The sequence below is a fragment of the Triturus cristatus genome, chromosome 1_2 (genome assembly GCF_964204655.1).
Source record: "Triturus cristatus chromosome 1_2, aTriCri1.1, whole genome shotgun sequence".
Lineage (NCBI taxonomy): Eukaryota > Metazoa > Chordata > Amphibia > Caudata > Salamandridae > Triturus > Triturus cristatus.
The window spans coordinates 464050950-464077753 of NC_140580.1; positions in this window are offsets into that span (position 1 = coordinate 464050950).

The window sequence follows — 26804 nt, forward strand, 5'->3', positions numbered from 1 at the left end:
ATGTGCGCCACATGTGCACACATGGACGAATCAGGGGTGCAACAGGGTGTCAATGTGACACCCTGCCACCCTTGAATGTGCTCCCCCCATTACCGAATTGGTATTTACCGATTCGGTAATGAGGCATACCTTCCCATTGATTCAATCAATGGGAAGGTATGCCTCATTACCGAATCGGTAAATACCGATTCGGTAATTACCGACTTACTCCGATTCGGTAACATTTACCGAATTATTACCTACATACACTTTACCGATTCTTAAATACCGAATCGGTATGATTCGGTATTTTAGAATCGGTAAAGTGTATGCCACCTACATATGGCCCCAAATGAGGAGTAGACCCATATGCCCACACCAAGTCTCTGATTGCAACTTCACAACTTGTTCTGGATTTCATAGCACCCGGAATACACTCCACCAAAACTCTGTTGAATTGTTCAACTTTACCATTGGCTTGAGGATGATACACTGGTGTGCACAAATGTTTCAGCCCATATATACTCAAAATCTCTGTCATGGTAAAGGAAGTAAATTGAACTCCATGAGCAGCTCTGCAGGAATCCCTTCTCTAGCAAACACTTCATAAAAAAATGTATCCCATCATTCATGTTTGGTTCTGCCTCACCACGCACCTCCAGCCATCTGTAGAGATGGTCTACCACCACATTAACTCATATTACAAGGCTATATGTGAAATGGTCCCAATAAATCGATGGCTATCCTTTGCCACACCTTACCAGTACATAGCACTGGTACTGATGCTGGAGCAGCAATAACCAAATGTTTGTCACTGCAACAGCATTATCACAATATCTCACCAATCTTTCTACTTCCACATCCACTCCAGGGAACCAAAAATCATTCTTGACCCTACGTTAGTGGCACTCATATCTAGATGGCCCCAATGTGCAGTATCCAAAATCTTTGACTGAAACATCCTGGTGGAATTAACTTATCACCGCTCACTATCAATTCTTCTTCCAAGTGTAACTCATCAGCAACCTAACAGTAAGATTCCAAAGATACATTAAGGGATTTCTCCCTTGGCCATCCCAACTTTCACAAAACTCATGACTTGATTCAGTACAACTTCCTCCTTCAACCGATCACACCACAATGTCATGTCAGAACAAATTTCCAAATCTTCAGCTTTGGAAATGATACATTCCTCAATCTCTTCCTCTACATCCACTTTACTTGAATCACCCTCAACAGGTAACCAAGACAAAAAATGGGTTTTTACATTTGTACCTCCTGCAATGTGAACAATATTAAAATTGAACTCCAATAACTTGGCATTTAATCTGACCAATCTGGTGGTGCCTTTCTTAATCTTTTTACCAGATAAATTGTCAACAGAAGGTCTGTGATCTGTCCTCAAGCAGTAGGTTCTTCCCCAGAGAGATGACTTAAACTTCTCAACATCCCACACACATGCTAGCATTTCCTTTTCTATCACTGAATACCTTGTTTCTACTCCTTTCATTCTTCTGGAAGCAAATTTCAGAGTGACGTCTTTGCCACTATCTAACTATGATAACTCAACCCCTATTATATATGCACAAGCATCCATCATAACAAAACTCTCACATCCTTCAACATAGGTCTGAAGTTAGGGTACAGAAATAATACTTTGTTTTATGCAATCAAAACTTTGTTTGCATACAGACAACCACTCAAATTCCACATTCTTCTTCAACAATTCCCCAAAACACTCTGTTGTATCTGCAAAATTCTTTATCAATTTTAAATAACATTCATAAGACTTAAAACATATCTGAGTTGGTCTTTGTCAGTAGGATGTGGTACATTCACAATTTTATCAACAATACTTGGTTTGGGCTTAACAACCTTCTGATGTCGAAACATAGCCCAAGTGCACAAATTTGTTATCTCTGATGGTTGCACCATTAGACTCTAAAATAGATAATACTTTTTCAACACATTTGTTATGCCATTCTTTCACATCTGCAAATATCAAAATGTCATCCTAAAATATTACCACATTTGGGACATTTTCAAACAATTTTGTCATGACCTTCTGAAATACCAATGCGGCTGAGGCCAGTCAAAATGGCATGCAACAAAACTGAAAAGTACCATCAGGTGGGACAAAATGGTAAGATGTTGTGACTGTTCATCCAACGCTACCTGATGATAAGCTGGTCAGAGTTATATTTTTGAAAACCATTTGGACTGACTTACAGCAATGATAAATCTTCAATGCTTTGCAAAGGAAAATTTTCCATCCAAATGGCATTATTTAATGATCTTAAATCAATTCAAAGACACAATTGTCCAGACTTTCTCTTACCTAACACTACCAGAGAAAGCCACAAAGTAGCTTCCACAGGTTAAATTATTCCATCATCTTGCATTTTCCTTAAAATCAGAGATAACTCTTCTCTTACACTAGGAGGTATATTATGCAAATTGTGTTTCTCAGGAGCAACACCCTCCATGACCTTACTACTGTGAACACAATTCTTGATCCTTCCCATCTTATTTTGGAATGCACATTTGAATATTTCTTTCCAATTCACATCTGTAACAGAAATGATAATTGTAACAAGATATTTGTGGCCTGGCCTAATCATCAAACTAAAGTTAGCTTGATGTCACCAGCCTAACACGTTAATGCCTTTATGGGCTACATACACTTTTCCTTTAATGGTTTTAGTCTCAAAACAAAAATCCGCCAAAACATATCCAACTAAATCAACTCTGCTCCCTTCAAACTTGGTTGTGATGACATCTGGTGATGATAAGCCTTTAGCCTACCAATGCTCTTTATACTTCTAAATAGAAATGATTGTTTTTCTTGCTTCAGAATCAAGTAGTAAGAGAAAAAAAATACCACCAATCAAAACAGTTATATGCAGATCACTGTACCTTTTCTCACTGTGCACACTGTCAATCCCAACACAATCAACAAACAGCACCAACTCCATCACTTTATTGTTGGGTTCAACTATATTATCCATCGCTTGATTTTGAACACTCCTTAGTCTCACACATCTACCACTCCTACATTCCTTCCCAAAATGTCCCATCTTTTAAAATTTCTAACATTCTTGTGTACTGGCTAGACAATTCTATAAATTTGACAAGTGGGACAAGGATCCACATATATGAAATCGGGGTTTGTTTGAACCAAAATATGAAGCTCTACCTATAGTGAAAATAACACTAGAATATTTTGAGTTTGACTGATTGTTATGTGGGATGACATGAGACTCTACCCTCGCTACACAATCCTGAGATCTCTCCATCCCTAATTGTTTAGAGGTCGCAATATTGTATGGATCACTTCATCAAGCGAAGAATTCCTGCATTTCAATAATATTTGCTGTAGTTTTTTCCAATTACACCTAGATATGTTTTTATCACATATAACCTGGGAAGTAAATCCTTCAAGCTCACAGTACACAGCCAGCATTCTTAAGCACTGGGATGCCTATGGTTAGCTATGTGCTCTACGAGTGCTTCATAGAGTAGAATAGAATAGAATGTAATAGAATATAAGCAGTATGAGCTAAACGGGTACGTAGGGCCCGGAGATCGTGATAATTGACACTGGTTTCAAAACATCCCACTATAGTATTCACTAGCCGAACATTACCAGAACCAATTACTAAACACTTGATAACTACACCATACAACATGAAAAGTAAAGACATCCACAGCAGCAGGTGCCACACACTTGTTTGCCTCTTGTGACCCCTGGAACTGAATTTGCGACCCCTGGTCTCAGAGAAGGCAAAGTCAGTGCCAGGAATACCGTGGAAATAGTAACAGACTACAGGAGGCAGCCCATAAACCCTAAAGAGACCAGGGCAATAATCTGTAACAAACAACAATGTCTCAAGGGTCTCATTCACAGGTCAATTATATGTGGCACAATTAATTGCAACGGATTAGATCCAAAAGGGGAGAAAACCAGGGAGACATTTTCAAGTATATGTAAAGTATATTTCAATTGACAAACATGTTGGACATATTAAACTTCATATGTACAAGCAGATGGGTCAGTAGCACTGTGTTACATTAAATGACATGTAACCAACAAAATACTGTGCACAAGTGCTCGTGAAGTGTAGTGATGGCGCAAGGGACACGTGATGTGGTGTGTACAGTGAGGGTAGTGGGTGCAACAAGAAACAAGTGAAAATAAAACCACACAAGTTTACGTATTTGGGATACTGCGACAGTTAATTGTACAGTAATATAAATTTCAGTTGAATAGGGTATCCATAAATAGGGGTGCCAAGAGCTCCGCTGAGGAAGTCAACGGCGTTTCAACCTGTAGAAGTGTTAGGCCATCATCAGGACCAGGTTACGTATTTAATAAGGTTGCAGGGTCGAGACAACCAATAGGGGGATTTAATGCATTTTAAATTGATTCTAACTGTATTGGTGTGACTTTTGTTACATGTTCATAAGAATTCTAAGAGCAATAACATTATTGGTGCAATATTAAAGGCAACTTTTATTTAAAGAATGTATTTTATCGATATCACTTTGAAATTCATTGTCTATTTGAGTTTAAATTGATTTTATCTTTTCTGGTGTGATTCTTGATTCTTGATCCTTACTTATATGTTTACGTGAAATTTTATAGGCCAAATAATTCTGCGTAATATTATGGATAACTGTTATCTATAGTGTGTACCTTATTGTTTTAATAATTTATTCTATATTATTGCTGCTTATATGTGTTTATTGCCTTTAGATTTAATAGGTGATTTTTGTATGAAGTTTTAAAGGACTAGCCCTGGAATAAACTTATTTGTCTGACAAACACCTTCTTGATGTAGGCATTCAGTTGGAGAAATGTTTTAATTTCTTTTAACTTTTGACACACTTTTTATTGGCTCTGCAATGCTCCCTTCTCCTAGGGCAATGCAGCATCGCAGCTTTGGTTGCTGCACTGTTTGGTGCTATCTTTTTTAGTAAATGTGCCCTTAAGTGTCAATTAATATTAGTGAGTCAGTGAGTGAGAGAAAGAGTCACTGCAAAAAGGTGAGAGTATGTGCATGGGATTGAATGAGTATGAGTTTGTGGGATTGTTAGAGAGCATGAGGAAAAGTGAACATCAATTAGTGAGCGTAAGTCAATCAGTAGATTTGTAGAGAGCTTTTTGACACCAATGAGGGTATCTAGACTCAGGCAGTGTTCATTTGAATTGCCAAATAGCCAGGTCTTCAGGGACATTTGGAACTCTGGAAGAGATGGGTAGGTCAGTAGGTTTAATAGTAGCTCATTCCATGTCTTTGTTGCTGGATAGGAGAAGGAGCGACCTCCGCATCTGCTATGTCGGATACAGGGGTGAGGGTTAGAGAAAGAGACATGGACTAGAGGAGCCTGGTGGGCTGATGGAAGTTCAGGCAATGGATCAAGTAGGCGGGTCTGTAGTTGTGTAGGGCCTTGTATGCATGGGTCAGGAGCTTGAACTGGTTTTTTTTCTGTATGGGGAGCCAATGAAGTTCCTTGAGGTAGGGGTTGATGTGGGTTTGTCTAGGGAGATCCAGGATAAGGCTGACTGTGGCGTTCTGTGGTCAGAGGAGGAGCTGAGGTTCGATCCCCGCTTAGAGAATGCTGCCATAGTCCAGTCGGCCGGAGACGAGTGCCTAGGTGATGCTGCAACTTGAGCTTTGGGGTAGCCAATTGAATATGTTATGAACCATGCGGAGGATGAAGAAGCAGGAGTTGACCTGAGTCTTCAAGGTTAGCTCATTCTTCAGAATGATGCCTAGGTTCCTAATGTGATCATTAGGGGTAGGAGTAGGTCTGAGTTCTGAGGGCCACCATTGTTTCTGAAAATCAATACCTCTGTCTTGCCCGTATTGAGCTTCAGGCATTTGTTCTTTGTCCAGTTGGCAACATCTGTTATGCAGTTGTGCAAGTTGGTCTTGGTGGTGTCTTCAGAGAGGATGACTTGTGTGCTATTACTGTAGGATATGATGTTGAGACCGTGGATTTTGGTCATGCTGGCTATGGGTGTCATATAAGTATTGAAGAAAGTGGGACTGAGTGTGGATCCTTGCGGTACTCCAAAGATGATTTCCTTGAGTTCGTAGGTGAAGGGGAAAGGCAAACCTTCTGCGTTCTTTCACTGAGGAAAGATGTTATCCATCTGAGAGTGGCTCCTTTAGATTCCTATGTTGTGGAGCCTTGTGATGAGTCTGTGGTGGGAGACCATATCAAAGGCTGCTGAGAGGTCTAGAGGGATCAGAGCCACAGTCTCTCTTTGGATGAGTAGGGCTCGGATGTTGTCGGTAGCCATGATGAGGGCTCTGTCGGTGCTGTGGTTGCTCTGAATTCCATATTGGGAGGAGTCAAGTAGGAAGTTCTGTTCCAGATCTGAGGAGAGTGTTTGGTTGATGTCTTTTCCTAATACTTTGTCCAGGATTGGAAGCAGGAGGATAGGTGAGTAGTTGTTCAATTTGTTGGGTGTGTGTCAATGGTTTCTATAGTATGGCATTGACTTCTGCATGTTTCCAGGCCTCGGGGAAGGTGGCCTTGACAATTGAGGTGTTGAACAAAGTGGTGAGTACTTGGCTGATTCTGGCTTCACCTAGGTTGAAGATGTGGTGAGGGCATGGGCTGATTCGGGGCCCTAAGTGGACTGAGTTCAGGATGGAGGCGGTGTCCTGTGGGGCGAGCTCGCTTCATATGGTTAGTCAGATATCTGTGGTGGTAGCGAGGTTGTTGTGTTGCTTGAAGAAGTCGATAGCCTTGGGCTGGGGTTTGAAGTTTCTGTAGATGTTAGCAATCTTGTTGAGGAAGAAGTTTGCAAAATTTTTGCAGAGTTTCTGTGAGGGGGTGATGTCATTTGTTGCTGCTGAGGGTGTGAAGAATTCTTTGACGATGTTGAAAAGTTCTTTGCTGTTACTGGAGCTTGATTCAATGCAGGAGACAAAGTTATTTTTCTTCGATTCTCTCAATTGTCTGTGATAGAGGTTGAGGGCTGTCTTGAAGGCGGTCTTATCAGGAGTGCGCTTGCTGGTTTTTCATTTCCTTTCACGTTGCTTACAGTGTTGTTCAGCGGTACTGAGGTCTTCAGTGTACCAGCTAGCATGCTTGGAGTACCTTTTGTGGGTGTTGTTGCTAATGGGAGCGATGCTGTCAATCTAGTTGGTGATCCATTTGTTGAAGTTTCTGTGGTTCTGGTCTAGGTTGTTGAAGGAGATGGGGTGGGTGATGTTGAGGGCATTGATCCATGTGTCCATTGAGACTTTGCTCCAACTGCAGTAGGGGGATTTGGGCTGACTGGGGTCAAAGGTCTGTGAGCTGGTGATGTTGAAGTTGGCGATGGCCATTTTGGAACAGGTGAATTCCGCAGTGTAGCTGTACCTGATGCGGTTGCTGGAGGTGAAGATGGGGTCTTGTGTGTGGCCTGCTGTGTGTGTGGGGTTGTAGATGAGTTGGGTGAGTGCTGCGATGTTGTTCATGCTGTCAAGATATTGGTAGTGTTTATGTCATTGTAGTCATCAAGAACAAAGTTGAGGTCGCTGAGGAAAATGCAGTTTTTGAAGTATATGTAGGCTGTGGGGTTTTAGGTTTAAACCTATAATAACTGATAAAACCCCACTGAAAGAGAAATAGCCCTCACCAGTGAAAACATATAAACACTGAAAAAACACCTGCACAACCCCAAACTAAATGCCATTCAAAGAAAGGAAAAAGAGAGTGAAAGAGCCATTTTTTTTCTTCCAGACGGGGCCAATACAATGTAACTTTGTTATACAAGCTAGCAGTAAATAAGACTCGGCTAACATTATTCTGCTTGAGTTTTGTTGTTTAGGGATGCCACTAAAATATTGATTCTTCTTCCTTTTGCTTTTTTCAGTTTTGTGGTCTTTGGTCTAAAGATGCAGGGCTCAGAAGCATGTTTAGGTCTTGTTTAATTATTTTATTAACTTAGAAATCAGGAAATATCAAAATCATATTTGATATTTTGACTGCGTTTGATTCTTTCACTGATAAAATGGCTGGTTTCATAAGAATCTTTCCTAATATGTGTCATCACATTTACCCACAGAGAATGGGTAAAAAGCCTTAATACATCAGCCCACAGTTTCTATTGGGTCAGTATTGATAGTAGGTGAATTGCCAACACCTCAGGCTTTAAACATTCAATGCAAGGTATAGTGACAAGTATATGTATAAAGAGCGCTATCACCAAGCATCTGGGAGAGTGGTGAAAACATGACACCAGATTTTTGGAAACCATGGAACGTAGTGTCCCTTGGAATGCTCTGCAAAAAAGGTTCTTTCTGAGTTCAACAAAGATTGGAGTGATATTGTTTGTATTTGCAGTGATTCAGCTACGTATATGAAAAAGTTGTGTGATGACCTGTCAAAATTGATACCCGAACTGAAGTGATTCCCTGTAGGAGATCCTTGCCACTTTTTAGATGGCATTTTCACAGAAGGTTACATGGGAAGGAATGAGCGAGCACACACGACCAAAGACTCACTGAAGAAGGATTGTATGGTGTACTACAAGAAGTTTAATTTGCAAAAATCTATTTGGACCTCATATACACTAAACGTGCACTGTATATATACCATGTTCTATCAGTGCAGAAAGCAAGCAATATTAAAAGCAAAACATTCCATAAACACCGAAAAAACACTTTTTCTGTTGTTTTAAGTGGCGCGAAAATGTGTAACCACTGATAACGACAGTTTTTTTAAGGTATTGAAATCACTTGAAAACACTGAAAAAACCCCACCAGAATTTACCAGAAATAGAAACTGAAAACAGGAAAGCCTAAGTATATGGCAAATGGGGCGATAAAGACAGCAATGAAGTTGAAGAAGGCTGGACTTGGTCCTGAAAGACGATAGTTGAGGGTACCCCTGATGGTAGTTTTGCTGTCTGTTTGGAGTCAGATGTTGAAGTGTTCCATGACTGGGGTCATGTTGTCATTTTGTGATGATGCATTAGATGGATTCCTTGTGTATGATGCCTACAAGTGATTGAGAATGAATAAGTGAGTCTGAATGTGCCTGAGTAAATATAAGTGAGCATGTCTGAGAATGTGCTGTTATGCTTGTAAGTATGCTCTTGACATGGCCATACTGTTGGTAAATCTTGTCTTATAGAGCCATCCATGACAAAATTCTGGCTCTGGTATACCGTAACAGTTCTTCGCATGAAAGGCACCAGTGACAAAATTCTAGTAAACAAGTGCACACTAAATTTTAAAGTTGGCATGGGGGACAACCATGACCAAATGCTGGCATTGGCATACTGAATGTAATTATCGCCATAGGGGGCACCGACGGTAAAATGCTGGCACCTGCACATTGACGGAAATTTTCGGCATAAAGGAGGACAACAGTAGTAAGTGGGATGTGACAGTAATGGAGAAATGGTCGCCCTGATTTACTAGAGATAATTTGAGACATTAGGGTCACCTGTGATTTCTGGATGGCATTAAAGGCAAAATATTAGCAGTGACATATTGTATAACATTTTGGGACTAAAGAAGCACCCATGGCATACGGAAAGCACCCATGATGTATGCTGGACCTCACACAATAGAGGTGATATTTGCCATAAGGGTGTACTCCTAGTACATTTTGGAATACTTGAGGTCAAGTTTCAGGAAGTGTCAGGTTAAATTGGCCTGGCACACCATGATAATTCAATTAGTGCTTTTTCAGAGCATGCACCTTTTTAGTAAACTTATGTGAAACTGTGCTCTAAAATGCACAACTGGTCCTCCCTCCAGACTTTCTCTACAAGATGTCAGCATTATTCGCTTCCCTCACTACAATTCTGTGTAAGTATTTTGATCCTCCACTTTCAAAAATCACCAGCCGAGACTCCAAGAATAGAAGGTAAACAGTGTCATGATGAGCACTATTTTATTTCTGCAGCTTCCACTGGGACTGTGACTAGGACATTGCAGAGGTTAGGTTTTGTAAAATAAATAAATGCAGCAGTGCAATGTGCACTCTTTTGATTAAATAAGAAGATAACTAAAAAGAAAACATTTTTAAATAAGTTGTTGCCATGTGTATTTTTTGTGAGTACCTAAAAAATTAAGTGTCTGAATAAAACCTTCTCCTCTGTGCTTCACACAAGTGGTATAACATCGAAAATGATATTAAGCTAAAATGCATTAACAGGAAGGAATCGTTTAGGACAATCATTTAGTTCCTAATGAATATATGGACTGCATCAATAAATACATGTAGACATAACTACCATTGTTTTTTAAGATCTATTTTTTTCCATATGATTTATCGTCACATTTCCCATTGCAACTTACAGTAGAAAACTATTAAATCCTGACTGTTTGTGGTATTAACATTTTAGTTTTCCAGTGCTTTTGTGTGTTTTGTGGCATTATACCCTGTTCAGATGAACACACAGGCCCTGATTATGAGTGCAAGTGCTATTTATTGCAACTGTTAAATAATGATACCATGGGCTGCATTATTTACTGGGTGCTATAAATAGCGCCTATTACAAGTTAGTGGGGAATAACATGTAGATTTTGGTATTCAATGCACCAAAATCTACATGATAGAGTAAATACCTTATGCTTTTCCCCTGCTAAATGTCATCAGGTTTGACATGCCAAAATGTAGCAAATGTTGAGGTATTTAACGCGTCTTATAATGATCAAACCCTCAGCTTATAATTTTGACCCGTGCGCAAACATGGGTGTACACACGGGTTGTAAATTAACAACCCAATCATAATCAGGCCGATATTTTATTCATGTATTACTAAGAGAATTGAGTAATGACCCCCTAAAATATCATGTCAGCTCCCAAATAAAGGCGTTATCTAAAGCAGACATTTGTCTAGGTTACTATATTAATCATGCATTCATTTTGGAACTTCAGCAGTGCCAACTATTGTGATGTCATCGGGGTTAAGGGCATGTGGCATCACTTCCTGGGAAGACTACAGTCATAGTATGCCATTTCCTGGATCCCATTAATGTCAAGGTGTGTGATGTTACTTTAACTTCCCCCGACATTTTGGTGGATTGACTCCCATAGTCGTATTGTGCACGTTTAACCTGACCAATCTTAACATGTGTGCTCTCAGGCAGGGGGCGGCAATTAAAGGAATTCAGGGGCATATTATCAAGAAAAGGCGTCAAAATTATCGCTGCTTTAGCGGCGGAAAACTGCCGCTAAAGCGGCGATAATGGGCTTGATAATATGCCCTTGAGAATTCCCATAGAAGCCCATGTTCTGGTGTGAACCTGGGCTTCTATTGGAATTCTCAAGGGCATATTATCAAACCCATTATCGCCGCTTTAACTGCAGTTTTCTGCCGCTAAAGCGGCGATAATTTTAACGCCGTGCTTGATAAGATGCCCCAATATGCTTTCAGTCTCATGTCTCTCTTGTTACTTCACCTCACCCCTTTTACTACACACCTCTCTCTTTGCCACATTCTCTCTTTCTTTACTCATCTCTACATCACTATGGGGCATATCAACAACAAGCGGCGATAATTATCGCTAAGCGCACTTAGTGCTAGGATAATTATCGCCGGCTAGCGTGGATTTTTATCGCTGAGATAGCGTGCTATTAGCAACGCTTCTCTCAATAGCGATAAAAATCCTCACGCTAAGTGGCTAACGTGAGATTATCGCTGGAAACCCAACGATAATCTCACGTTAGCTTGTTGATAAGGACAGACAAACTTAGCCATGATATCCTCCTTCCATAGAATATCATGGCTAAGTCAGAAAAATACCAGACGTAAAAAAGCAGCGTTAACCGCGGTTAGCGCTGCTTTTTTTGTCTCTAACAGGCTTAGCGATATTCTTGATAATAGGAGAAATGTCGCTTAGCGACATTTCTCCTATTATTTTACTCTGGAACGCCCCCTTTTCATCTCATTAGAGATGCAAGGGGAAGCGTAGAGTAAAAGGGTGCTAACATGCAAATTTGCATGTTAGCACCCTGTTGTTGATAGGGTGCTAGTTTTATCTCTGCTTTTTTGGCTTTGAAAGCCAAAAAAGCAGAGATAAAGCCCTTGTTGATATGCCCCTTGGTACCTACTCTCACTTAATTTTCTTTACTCATTTATGTCCATCTCACCTGTCTCTCAATATACATCTCACTCTACCACTCTCTCTACCTACCTAACAACAATGCTTTTCTATGCCATTTCCCTGCTACAATTGTCTTGTTACGTAACCTTTACTGCTCCTTTCACATTTCACCTCTCTGGATCTTTTCTCGTCTACATCACATATCTCTCCTTCACATTGCTCTTTACTACACCTCTCCATTTCAATTTTCCACTCTGTAAACCTCACCTTTCTCTCTATCACATTTGTCTTTGTACAACACATTTCTCTACCTTATCTTTCTCTACCCGAACTGTTTTGCCCCTTTCCCCAATCTAACCTCTCTACAGCTGGCCATTTGTGTACTACCTCACCTCTCAACCTCTGCTCTCTCATTCTAACTATGTTTTGTCTACTCACATCTCAAACTGTGTTATTCCTTTCTTCCTATCGCTGTTTCTACCTCTTCCTGTTTCCTACCATTACCTCCCCTTTCTCTCTCTCATCTCTCTTTGCAACTTCCTCTCTATTTCAAATCATCCTCTCTGCATCCCCTTCCTTATACAATTCTCTGGCTTACATCTCTACCTCTCTGCACTCCCAACTCTTCTTCTATGACATCCTCATCCCTTCTTTCTGCCTCTGTATCAACTGTACCTCTCTTTCTCCACCTCATCTTTGCATCTCTACTTCATCTTGTTTCTCTCTGCATCTTCTATTTTTTTCCCTTCACCCCTTCTCCCTACTATTCTGTCTGACTCAAAAGGTGTTTTACCCGATTCATCTTTCTCTTCCCATTCTGTCCCTCTTTATACCTCCCTTAGCTCTATGTGGCGTTTAGCCATTCTCCTCTCAGTACCCCACCTATCTCCTTGTCTATCTGTACATCGTTTTTCTCTATCTTTCTAACCTTCTCTGCCTTTCTACCTTACCAATTGGTCTACATCATCGCTTGGCATGTTCACTTCTTTTTCTCTCTTTATAGGTCTTTCATATTATCTGTAGCTTTCTTCAGCTCTCTAAATAACTTTAAAACCTTTCCTATCTTTAGCTCACTTTGCTTATCTACCCCTTTCTGCCATTCACTACTTTTCCTCTGTCTCTACCTCCCTTCTCCATTTCACCTCTCTCACTGTATATGTTATTTAGGTCTATCTCCTTATCTTATCGCCAGCCCCCATCAGCAGAGGGCGGATAACTTCCTTGCCAGAGAAGTGCACACAAAGAAAGAGCAGTACAGGGCCAAGGCATGGAAAGTTAAGTAGAAGGTGACTAGTTTTCACCCGATGAAATGGGGCAGATCTCTGATCATTGCTTTGATTTTCACATTTGCAATGAGATGCCAATTGTGATATAGAAATATTTTGTGTTTACAAATATCGGGTCGCTAAAGCTAGAACTTCAAACACTAAGCGCATATGTCCAATATTGATATTATACACTTGTACCATAAACATCAACTGAGTCATCATTATCGGGTCTTTCCTAAAATAGGCAGATCAGCATGGTTGACACTGAGGTCCAGATGCACAATATTGAAAAACAAAAGACTCGAAATCCAAGTAGAATTATATGGTTTTATCAATGCTTGTTCAAGATTTCATTTGGTCCTGTTGGCAGGTTCACACTTGGGAGCTTGAGTTTTGGCTGTTCCTCTCTCCCTAATTTCTGAAAGATTAACATATAATTAAAGATTTTTTGTCACTTCGGGGCTTTAATTAGCTAAATTGAATTAGTGAAAATTGATAATAAAGCCAAAGTTATTTCAAACAAGAGGCCCCAAAATATGTCTTGCATAAGGGCACAACAATCCTTAAAAAGCACTATATTAAGTAAAGGATTTTAGAGACAGTAATAATATCAAATTTTAAATCTATGTTTGCCTGACTTGTTGCAATTTGCAGAAGACAGCGAAGAGAGGTTCTCTTAAACTTCAGTGGATAGGGTTCAGTATTCTTAGGTGGCTGTTGGAATGGAAATGTCTAAGTGCTGAAATTATGGGATTGAGAAGGTAGGCTGGAGGCTCAGCTTTTGAATACCTGAAAATGACAGCTAGATTTGGTGATTACCAGGGTATAGGATTCATTATGTGAAAGCTAAGAAACAAGCTTTCCGTCACAAAAATGTAAATCCAGCTTATTTGAGAAGGACCAAAATTCAAATTTGGAATAGACCAACAAGAGAAACTTAGGAGTTCGTAGCTATCACTGCATTCGTTTTTATACAGGCCCTGCTGCCTACCTGCAGCTGGCAGCAAACCAGTTCTCATGAGTAGAGGGGTAGGACGAATATCCTGGGCTTGGTCAGGCCCTGTTTTGTGTTTTATGTTTTCAAGGTTTGCTGACTTAGGACCTTTGCTGAACATTCAACAGAGTTCTTGGACCTGGTGCCAGGTGGCCAACACCCAGTGCAGGTGGCTCAGGCCTGTTCCCAACCTTGTTCCATGCCAATGCATCACACAGCCTTCGATCATGTGGGGGTTGGCTGCAGGACCTTGCCTTTGACCAGGCCCAGCTGGCAGGACTCTTAAATAGACAATGCCTTATGAGAATGCAATAGACGAAATCATCAATGAACCAATCAAAGAAACAACCTTCCTATAAAATACTACAAATAAATTAGAATTCATTCAAACTGGCAATTTAAATAGAATAAAAGTATTTAAAGAGAGAAAGGTGAGTGCTTTGTGCTCAGATGAAACATACAGCATATTGATAACATACACAGGCACAAGCTGAAAACCCATATGTCTGCTGAAGGGTGTACTATAGTCAATTGAATAAGTGCAAGTTAAACACTGAGTAAATAAAAGTTGTTGATATGGAAAATGTTGATGATGTTTTGACCCACAAGGAAAATGGGGACATCATCAGGAGGGAATACAAGAGTGGATCAAAGGTACAGGGTCTTGGTACCCATTCCAAATTGGTCTGAAGTGGCCAAAAATTAAGACACTGAGGAGAATTCCTATCAATGGGAAGAGACTAAGTGTGGTGTCCCTACCTTGTGAAAGATATAAGTTGCAACACCAACTGTAGTAAATCCAAGAAAAGGATTATCAGTCCGAAGTCCCTATTTTAGGGTTTGTAGTTCATTGCAATCTTGTGAATATTTGTTGGACTTCCAGCAGGGTTTTCATATTAGTGCCAGGTCCACGAAAGTTGCAGGATGTCCACAATATTCCCAGAACACTTTTACCATACATTTGTAGACATTAACCAAGGTTTCCAGACCTCGTGTTTGGGTTGAAAACTGCTCAGCCAGCTTCATCCTCTACTAAACTCATGGTAATATCTGTGTTTTTTTCTGTTCTCACATAACATGTGTATTTGTAAAGCGCACGTTCACCCGTAGGTATTTTAGCGCTGAATAACAGATGTTTATTGTTACCCAACTCAATGGTACAGATTTTATAGACCTCAAATGGATGAAAGGCTGAGTGGACCCGCCGGGATTCGACCATGTGACCAAGAGGTTGAACACAGGCTCCGGCAGGGAATGCATTAGTCCACTGAGCCACCAGACCCGGCTAACATAAGACAGGAGTTCCTGTGGGGCCCCTTGCCTGAACCACAGGGTTAGGAATGCTCCCTCTGACCCTTTAAGTCATTTATAAAAATTGTTTTGAAGTAATGTAATGGAAGTTTCAACATTACTTCTATTGAGTGTGAGGAGAGGCCATGACACATGCGAGGCAAAGTCTTTCGAGAGTCATGATGCCCCCTCCTCCATCAATATGGTAATAAAAAGCATATTATGGTAATTTCTCATGTGTATTTGTTTGAAAAAAATAAATCATATTTAAGACCACCCAGTAAGGGATTATGGTTGTGCATTAATGCAAAATAACACTCAAAAGATAACCTGATATTAGGGGAGTTTTTCTAAGACTAAAATGATTGCTCCATGAAATCTGTTAGTCAGCAAAAAGTGTTTTTTCTCAAATGTGAGAATGAAAGTTTATTAGTACATGTGTTATTAGGCCACATTTACATTCACTGGCATGATACCTGGTGATATAAAATCATATACTGGCTCCAGTTACAGAAAGACATCATTTAAATATGACTATATTAATAAGGCATGTGAAGCACTCAGTAGCAACATAAAGCTGCAAAAAAGAGTACTGCTGCACCCTGCTTTAGCCCATAGGCAATTGTGCATTATAAACTCTTTGAACATATGTGCAAAATGTGTCATATACCCCACCAATTCCAGTGTACTTCCACTACACTTATAAAACACTTTGCTTCAGTGGTGAACATTAGGCCTGGGCCAAATATTAATTATGGTGGAGTAATTGGGGTTATGTTTGGTAATTGTGCGTAATGCAATTTCCGCAAAATCACAGAGATTGTGTATTATGCCATATCACATAAGTTCCCTGAGAAATGCTAATTTTAGATGTACCATTCGGGTAATTTTTTAACACAGGTGGCATTGATTTTTTAGCCGAGCGGACAGGTCTGGTAAATTTTTAGCTCAATAGTAAAAATCTAAACGCAGCCAGCAGTGTTTTGAATCTGAGCAACTGCCAATCAACTTGAAACTACATTTCAAGTTGAATTTTTACAGAAACTGACCGGTTGGGTAATTTATTGCGTGCAAGATGCATTTCGCGAAATGAAGCTACATAAAATTATGCTAGATGCACATAGCCATTGTCAAAAGTTGAAAAGTGTCAAAATGCCATCACTGGTTTTCCGAATATATGTTGTCTTGTTTTATCTTTGTATAATAAGTATTATTTCTAAGTTGAGGTGAATATTAAATATATGTCCCTGCACAAGGAAACAGTATTAAATGATGAACGGATATGGTCATTTCATACGTATAGATATGTGCAGAAAACATCAGGATTGGTCGAAGCCATGTGAAATAGCTGTATGAACAGTATCGCCAAGAATTATTGTATAAAATGCTCAGAACAACTCAAAATATCGAGAGGAATAACCGAAAGTCATTACGTATTGCAAAAATAAGAAAAATATGGTGAAAGATCCTTCTTTGCAAGATGGGGAACCTGTGCGAAAGCAACAGATAATAACGAGTAGCAAATCGAGCTCCTTTAAAAGCTAAGCTTAAATCAGACATGCACGAATTCCTTTTTAATGGCACACATACGTGAATTGGAGAAAATTAGACCCAGCGCTTCATCAAGTTTTTAAGTATGATGAGTTGCAGTTATGAGATGATTAGAACTGTGAACACAATCAGTAACTTTGTTTCCAAAAAAGGGTAATGCTGAACTTCAGTAAAAGTGTTTTTGAAGTGAATCCATCGCTATAATCTCATTTTGCGTGGTGCATATGTTTCTGACACTGATGAGGATATTAGAGACCATGTCACAAAACGTATTTTGCTCAGAACTACCTCATGTCCTTGGAGGAATATAGCACAATGCCTCGGCAAGCACATTCTTTCATTGTTTCTTGAGGACGGGTTGGTCACAGCAGTGTCGTGTGGCAAGAAATGTTTTGCATGTTCATGCAGAAGGACTGATGCTGAGGTACAGAGTGCCAGAAGATGACACAAGAAAACATCCACATATCACGACTGTACATATGTGCATTAATTATGGGAGCACTGCGACATCACAAGTGCAATTCGACTTAACACTACACACAAACACAACAAAGCACATCCCAGAATATCAAAATCAATACTATACAACATAAAATTACTCTAGAAAAACAGCAGAAAAGACCAGCACCGGAGACAAACCAAACACAACAATAAAACCCCCTAAAAATTAATGCAATTTAACTGTACAGCAACACATGAATTGTGTATTTAGAGTGCAGTTCTATGTGTTACAAAGTGGTGTTGTGTTGTTACGATATTTTGTTGTTTTAATTGTATTGTGGTGTTGTCTTTCTGTGTGTTTGCTGTGTAGTGGTCTTGAACTATTGTTGTTGTGTTGTGCTGTTTTTGGGTTACAGAAATTTATTTTACAGACTTCAATAATCGCAGCACATTTTTTTAGAGTCCAAGGTAAAGCAGCTACCACTCACTCATAAAAATACTGCTACTTTAGCTCTACATCTTTCTTTTAACATTGGCTAGAACCACTGTGATCACGGTTTCTGTCAATGTATTAAAAGTTACTATCTGTCAAGTTTTTACCAAGTCTTTGTATTTTCCAAAACAAAATCCAAAAGATGAATTTTGTTTTTAAAAAGTCAAAAATGAACAACCCTCATTCCATGGAAGTTGCTTCCCCGATCTGCCATCAGAGGAGTATGTAAGTTATGGAGACAGAATAGTCTTTATAGCTGACATACTGAAGGTCCACCTGTCTGTAAATCAAGCGTGCAGACTTTTGGTTTGTCAGAGAGAGTACTCCGTTGCTGTTGTGAAGGAGTACCCTCTCTGCCAATCTTTAAATCAGCCCACTATGCCTCATAGAAGTCTTTCACAAAGTAACTATGGCGTGATTCAGCCCTAGGAGTTTAATAAGAGAAAGGTTTTTCATCAAGCGAATACGTTTTAAGTATATTAATTATTTGGACTGTAAGTAAGCATGTCATATTACATACCTGTCACACGTAATCATTTTCTAAATACAGCATGTCCACGGTTGGCTCCTACTTAGCCAGGGTGTTAGCAAGCCCAATATAAAGAAGATGGAAGGCTGTACCGGCATTAGGCCAACTATGTTAAAGCCAAACTTAATAGAACCCATCCTTGGGATGGGTTCTAATATGATTTATTGGCAAGGTAGGGATGCCTAGAGATGAAAAATATGTGAGAGCAAGTCATAGCTCTTTGCCTTTGTGTGCTACTACTCCATTCCTAAGATACCTTGATGTAAATGAACATTTTTCCAAAATGTTTATTATTGTGAATTTTATTAAAAAAATTACAATTAGAGTAAATGTGATTATATAAATTGATAATAATTATAATAATAATGAGGATTATATTAAGTACACCAAGTAACATTTATAATTTTTTAATTAATTTATTTTTCCAGAGCTTGTGGTGAATGACCGTGCAGTATCATGAAAAAGACTGAAACTAGCATATCCTGTCCCTCTGATCCCCAGTGTATAATTAATTTATGGTCAAATATCCAGCATGGAGTTATGCTGACAAGCCCACAGTACTACTCATGATGGAAAACTTTGTTAGAGGCAGCTCAAGTAAGGAATCACATTCCACTGTTAGCCATTACGAACAAAATGGAAAGCAACATGGTTCCCCCAGTATTTAACTATAGGAAGTGCAGGAGCCTGTTTACTATGAAGAGAGGTTGACAGATTAATTAGCAAAAAGCTGCAGCAAGTATCAGTGATGATGCTGGAACAAGTGAGTGCTCAAGTAAAGGCTTAAACAGACGAACATAATTAAAGTCAAATGTGTATGCTGAAGAATATATTTGTGTAAAGAGAAAATTCTACAAGGAAACATCAACTACGACAAATGGTTTCGAGAGTGTGCAACCATTAATTGTGACTCAAAGAACCTAGCAGTTTGTAGACAGGACATAGTGGCTGCAGAATCCCATTATCATGCATTTTGTTATAGGAACTAAACAAGGGTTAAAGCAAAGGAGGAAGATAATGCATCCAGCATTCAAACCAATGATCACTACAAAAATATGAGAGATAAAAAATACAATGAACTATTTCAATACCTTAGAAATGTGAGTATTCTGAAACAGAGGCAATATGTGTGACGACTCTCCCTAAAAGGCTTGAAACCCTCATGAAACGCAGAGGACTACAGGGAATAGCATATTAGAAGAAAATTGGACTTTGAGTTCAGTAACAGCCTCCACATATCCCTAGACAACCAAGGACAATTATTGGCCCAACCTTATAGTTTCATGCTACAGGCCATTGTAAGAGAAAACCAGAGTTTGAAAAGAGATTTATCAGTTTTAAAGGTTAAAGCAACAGCCTTGAACAAGATCATTGATCAAACATCATCGTACATAAGAACAATGATTAAAACAAACTTAACATCAACACCATGGCCATATCATCCTTCAGAAATTGATAAAAATTCATTTACAGTGCCTGATCAACGTAAACTGCTCATATTAGGACTTCTGGTTGGAGATCCAGAAAACACAAAGCTGTCCAAAAGGTTCGCCTTACTTATGCAATCATTCAGTCAAGTCATTAAGTATGCAGTGACAAATGGCCAGCAGAAACCCCCCAAGCAATTGTTGCTCCCATACACCATAAAGGCACTGACCGGAACTGTTGAAATCATTTACACTCCAAACAGACTTGGTCATGGGATTTCATACTCACAACTGGAAGTACTCACTCCCAGCAGTGCCCAGACGCAGGAGGGGTGGGTGCAGAGTCCTCCCAGCAGTGCCCAGACATGGGAGGGGTGGGTGCAGAGTCCTCCCAGCAGTGCCCAGACACAGGAGGTGTGGGTGCCTATCACTCCCAGCAGTGCCCAGACATGGAGGGGTGGGTGCAGAGTCCTCCCAGCAGTGCCTAGACACAGGAGGGGTGGGTGCCTATCACTCCCAGCAGTGCCCAGACATGGGAGGGGTGGGTGCCTATCACTCCCAGCAGTGCCCAGACATGGGAGGGGTGGGTGCAGAGTCCTCCCAGCAGTGCCCAGACACAGGAGGGGTGGGTGCCTATCACTCCCAGCAGTGCCCAGACATGGGAGGGGTGGGTGCCTATCACTCCCAGCAGTGCCCAGACATGTGAGGGGTGGGTGCCGAGTCCTCCCAGCAGTGCCCAGACACAGGAGGGGTGGGTGCCTATCACTCCCAGCAGTGCCCAGACATGGGAGGGGTGGGTGCAGAGTCCTCCCAGCAGTGCCCAGACACAGGAGGGGTGGGTGCAGAGTCCTCCCAGCAGTGCCCATGGAAAGCAAAGGGTGCAGTACCCACAGATACAATACCCACAATTGTCAGTCAGGTGCTCCAAGACCCTGCAGAACACGAAACACATGAGTGCGAGGCTGGGAGTACACACATGCAGAGTGTGTGAAAGGGAACATATCCACATGAAGTCACGTCAACATACTCGATACTCAAGTACAGTGACCACCAAGGATGCCCCTAATGATGCAGGTGGAAACCTCGCCCAGCATGCATGAGCAAAGTTGAACGGATCTGTCACACACCAAGGAAATGTAGACACAGCTCAGCACAGCAGTTAGGAAACACCCTGCAGGGAAGATGTCAGGGTCCAAAGAGGAAGGAACACACCTTGGGACAATGTCACCATGCAGTAAGAGCTGGAAATGAACCAAGTAATTTTGCAAATACCTTGTGATGGCACACAGATACCAGGGTCCACCCCATGAGCAGCACACTACTACATTTCCCAGACACCAAACACATTATCCCCACCCCAAACCATGGAGCAGCACCATCAACAGCAAGTCCAGGAAAGCATAAGCGTGCAAAACATAAACCAAAAGCTTTATTCAGCATTCGAATAGTCATTTTTCGGAATGTCCATTATTAACAAGGGCCATGGGCCAGGCCAGCAGCAAAGTCCTGGGGGGGGTACACATCGGGACGTGTGTCTCCTAGCTTGCCTGCACAGTTCACATGTCCATTTCATTCACAGAAGGGGGGGCATCATGTGGGGGGAAGGACCAGGCACCGCAGGGACAGGAGGGGCAAGGGTAGGTGTTGTGGGTGCAGGGATGGAGGACTCCACCACAGGGGGTGGGGCAGCGCCAAAGGTGGATGTGAGAAGGGCCCTGCACACGGTTGCAAGGTCCTCAGGCGTCTCCCCTGCACCCGAAGGAAACACAGGCCCCAAGGAGGGGGGGGGTCGGAGGGATGGGTCGCAGCGCTACTGGGGGAGGGTGTGGACAGGGGGGGGGACTCAACTACCCTGCCGGTGTCCTGCCTCCAACGCTTGCGGGGTGGAGCCACACTGGGGCTGATGGACAGACTGGGCAGGACTGACCCTGTGTCCGACTTTTGGCCAGGAGAGCTGAGGGGAGTGGATTTGGAGGCAGGGGGTTTGGATGAATGTGGACTCCCACTGTGGCTGCGTGTCTTGCGTTTGCCCCCCAACCCAGTGGGTGTGCCTACTTCACCCTGTGTGTGCGTGACAGGAGGTGTGCGCTTGGCTTTCCCTGGCGGTGTGGTGCCTGTGTCTGGTGGGGTGCGTGCATGGGTACGTCTGGGTGTGCTTGGGACAGGCATGGGAGTGGGAAGTGTGGATGGTGCAGGGGTAGTGGGGGGGACGTAGCGCTGCAGGAGACCCACTGCTGCAGTCAGTGTCGAGTCTATGGACCTCAGCAACTGGCGTTGGTCAGACTGCGCAGCTGAGATGCCCTCCAGGTATGCCTCCATTTGGGTGATCACTCGGGTGTGGCCATGGAGGACATTCAGTATCGCAGTCTGACCAACCTGCAACTGGCGCAGGATGTCCACAGACTCGGCATTTGAGGCAGCAGTGGAGACAGGGGCAGGGGGCGCAGTGCCTGGCACGAAGGAGACACGTGGTGACCTAGCACGGCGGGAAGGGACCATAGCAAGTGGGAGGCCGGTGATGGGAACGGAGGGGGCGGGAATAGATTGTGTGCTGCTTTCAGCTGTGGGAGCAGCCTCCGCCCCCTCTGGGAGCTCAGCCTTGGACCCGTCTGCATCATAGTCGGAGGTGTAACTGGACAGGTCCTCCGCCTCACTCCCCTCGGCCTCCGTGCCACTCGATGTCGCAGACAAGTTGGCACTGCTGCCACTGGTGCTTGGTCCCTCCTCACGCTCCTTGCCAGTGTCTCCCTCGGAGTCCCCCGACGATGCTGTGGGCAAGGTGAAGAGACAGGAAATAATCAGACACCTGTATACATATGTCACATGAGTCAGATCTACATAGGTCACAGTGCATAGGCTGAAAAGCAACATGAGTAACATCTACAATACAAGGTACATATGTAGGCCCTGCAACACACAGCTGGTTGACCCACCATGCCACTGCGAAACAATGGAGTGCATGACACAACAGCAAATCACTTGACATCAAATTGGACAGAAGAGCCAGGCTCTGGGGACAATCGTGCACTGCATCTGTACCACACAGTGTTGCCAAAAAAGGGATGTGCAGGAACCATTTCTATTGACTTTTTGCACATGCTGCAAAGCTAACGTATTGAAACAAGCCCAACATGACTGGGTCACTGCACCTTGAGTGCATGTCCAGACAAACATCACACACAGGCCAGACCTAGCAAGGAGAATACAGATTTGGACATGTAGGCCTTGCCCGCAAAAACCACCCCCTACCTGAGACAATGTGATTAAGACAGAGGAAGTACTGACACCTCTTACTCTGGGATGGAAACACATGGGCTGCACTAAATCCTGATTGTACTCAAACCACCACTGTTGCACCTGTCCACATACATCATTGTCAACCAACCATCATCAGATTGTCGTATCAAGACACACAGGCACTGCCCACCGTGAGTATGCACAAGCAAAATTGGGTCACACTGTAACGTCGACACATGTAGCACAGTTTACGCTAATACAGATGAGGCCAGGGTACAATGCCACAGAGCCCAACCTATGCCGAAGACACTGAGAATGTCCACATTGTTGGATGACATACATGATACCTAGGAAGAGGTGCCCCAGGGCACGGTAGTGGCCACACACCTCCATGGTCCTGGATGGATATGACTGCAACTGAAGCAACCGCCCCAGCACTATGCATTACTCCCACTCATGCACATCATGTCAGAGGGCACAACATTGGACATGCTTGCTGTAAGGCAGTACACTTCTAAGACACACTCCTATGTCGGGACTCAGCATCAGTGCCAACTGACATGGACCCCGCAATGACTGACCTGGCCAGGGCACAGGCAAGCTCCCAAACCCGCTTACACACCACCCCCACACATGATGCTGCAAGCATTGGGCACTTGGATTAACTGCCAGCCTAGATTACCTTGTGCAAGAGTGACTACCCACAGACCCAGGAACACATGGCAAGGAGGGGAAGGGAGGAAGAACAGCAGGTGTTTACTTTGGGGAACTGGTTATGCACTGCACATTTAAACCCTGGCAAGTGTATCCATGCAGCTGCGCACTTCCAAAAGCTGGGGACGCACGACAGACACACATGTACCTACCCCCTTCCTGCTGCTGCCTCTCCAGTAAGCGCCTATCCAAGTCGGGGAAGACCACCGTCAGCGCATGCTTATGGATGTGGGTCAGACGCAAGCGCCCAAGGTTCTTGTAGCTCTCAGGTGAGTCCCCCAGCAGGACCCGTGCAATCCTCCTCGTCCAGCACCGGATATCCTGCCAGCGTTTTCTCACCTGGGCTAGGCGCCGCTTCCGACCCTCCGTCTTCCGCATGGCACTGACGGCTCGCCTCCATATCTCCCCCTTGGCATGGACGCCTACCTGTGAGGATGCAAAAGTGAGAATACTTTAATACACCTGAGTAATGACACAGAGACACACATATTAATAATTTGTCTGGTTTGAACAGGCCATGGTATGCAGAAAACTCATTGCACCATTGTCATAGGGACATCATCCTCTGGGGAAGGCAAAATGCACTACGTGGCAGTGAAATACACAGGTGGCATGAGGGGTGCCACACAATAAATGATCCTGGATCACACTGTGCATCACAAGCTACACCAGGATTATGTACAGCACCTCAAAGCAGGCACATGCCCCAGCCCACTGACGCAACCTCAGCAGAGTACACAGACACACACAGGTACTGGACAATCACCTTCCATTGCCAACTGCGGGTACAAACCTCACTCTGCCCATGTGCCACTAGACTGGGTGTTGTCACAGGTGTGGGGCTGGCTCAGCACGGCAGTCACACAGCACTGCTCCCTGCACACATCACATGGCCAAGGTATATCCAACCCTCATGCAGCTGGTGTGCAACACTCCCCATATGCACTCACCCACATGACAGGTGACTTACACACACACACCAACGTCCAGGGGATGTACACATCATTTGGACACTCACAGCACAGGTACACTAAACACACACACCTATGGGTACTGTCACCTGTCACACTGGGGGGACCACAGAATCACATCATGACTGTAGCAACAACATTCCCAGGAGGAGTAGCCAGGCAGAATGTGGCATGCACCATGCTTTCTTTTTCACAGTAAGCACTATGCAAGTGAGGAGTGCACACAGAAACTACAGCATGCGCTGCATGGGAGACATGAGGCATTCCCCACCCTGGGACCCACTCCCAACAACAGTGCATGTCTGTCACACAGGGACACGATGCCAGAAGTCACAGTCACAAAAAAGGGGCACAGTCTAAGCTAGTGGAGTCTGCCCTCACCTGCTCCCCTGGTCGACCATACAGCATGGTGTACTGTGGGAGGATCACATCCAGCAGGGCAATGTTCTCCTCCTGTGTGAATGGCTGGGCCCTCTCCACAGACCTGGACATGGTGCCAGAGGAATCACGAGCAGCAGCAGTGTTGTGGATTCAAAGGATGTGCAGGCAAGTGCTCTCTCATGGGACCTGGCTGCCTTATATCTGCCTTGCTGGCCTGTTACATTAACAGGAGTACAGAGAGATTGGTCAGTCACATTAGCATCCTACGTTTCCTCCAATCCCTTCAAACCTACCACAGTGAGGGGCTTTGCATGGTTTGAAAGTTGAGCATGATGTCAAGTCAACAACCACTTTGCAACAAAGTAAATTGTTTCCAACCGACTTCTGCTGGCCACCTGATGCAATAATTCAAACTTAAAACTCGGTCTCCATGACAACCAGCAAGCATTTAGGCCCTTATACTTATCCCTCATGTGTCCCCTATGTTATTTCAACATTTTCACACAGGTTTGGTGCGATCCACGGCCCTAAGGCACCCCAAATGCAGTAATACGGACCGTACACGCGTATGTACGGTCCGTATTACTATGGCGTATGCATACGCCAGCAAACCCATAGTAATACGTGCCGTACACGCGTGTGTAGGGTCCCTATCACTGTGGGTGTGCTGGCGTATGCGTACGCCATAGTAATACGGACCGTACATACGCGTGTACGGTCCGTATTACTATAGCGTACGCATATGCCAGCAAACCCATAGTGATAGGGACCCTACACACGCACTCGGAGCGTATGTACGGTGGGATTCACACCTGACAGTGGTGACAGGTGGCACACAGGAATGAATTGAGCTGTCATACATGGCCAAGGCTGGACATCAAGGCATTGTCTGTGCAGTACTACATGTGCCGGGCACAGGTGGGTCAGGCTGTGATGTGGCAACATACTCCTGAGGTGTTAAGCTAATTACAGTATGATGAGCTGTGTACACATGTCACGTGTGATGGTGCCCTATGTGCCACACATCCCCCTCACTCCTTTGACATGTGTGCATGTAGTACTGACTTGGTGGGCCATGCGTCACTGGCATGGCACAGTCACCGAAACCTGCAAATGTCCCCTGATGCCAGGTACACGGAATGTTACCCCTGACAAGTGAATGCCCGCGTTGCACGCTGTAGCTATGTCATGTGTGTGTCATGTGTTCCCATAGGTTTGCTGTAGGTGTTTGGTCAAATGCATCTGCTGTTGCTGCAACCAACATGTGTCTGTGTGTAGATGGGCATGGCACACTGTTACGCACACCAGCACACATGTGTAATCCGACGTTAGGTGTGTATGTATGCATCGACACGGAGTTTCAAAACAAGGACATATCTGCATACTCTCAATGTATGTGTGATCAGTCTTGACATGTAATCCTTCATGGCAAGGTGTGTGGTCTGTCCTTATTCTATGACATTT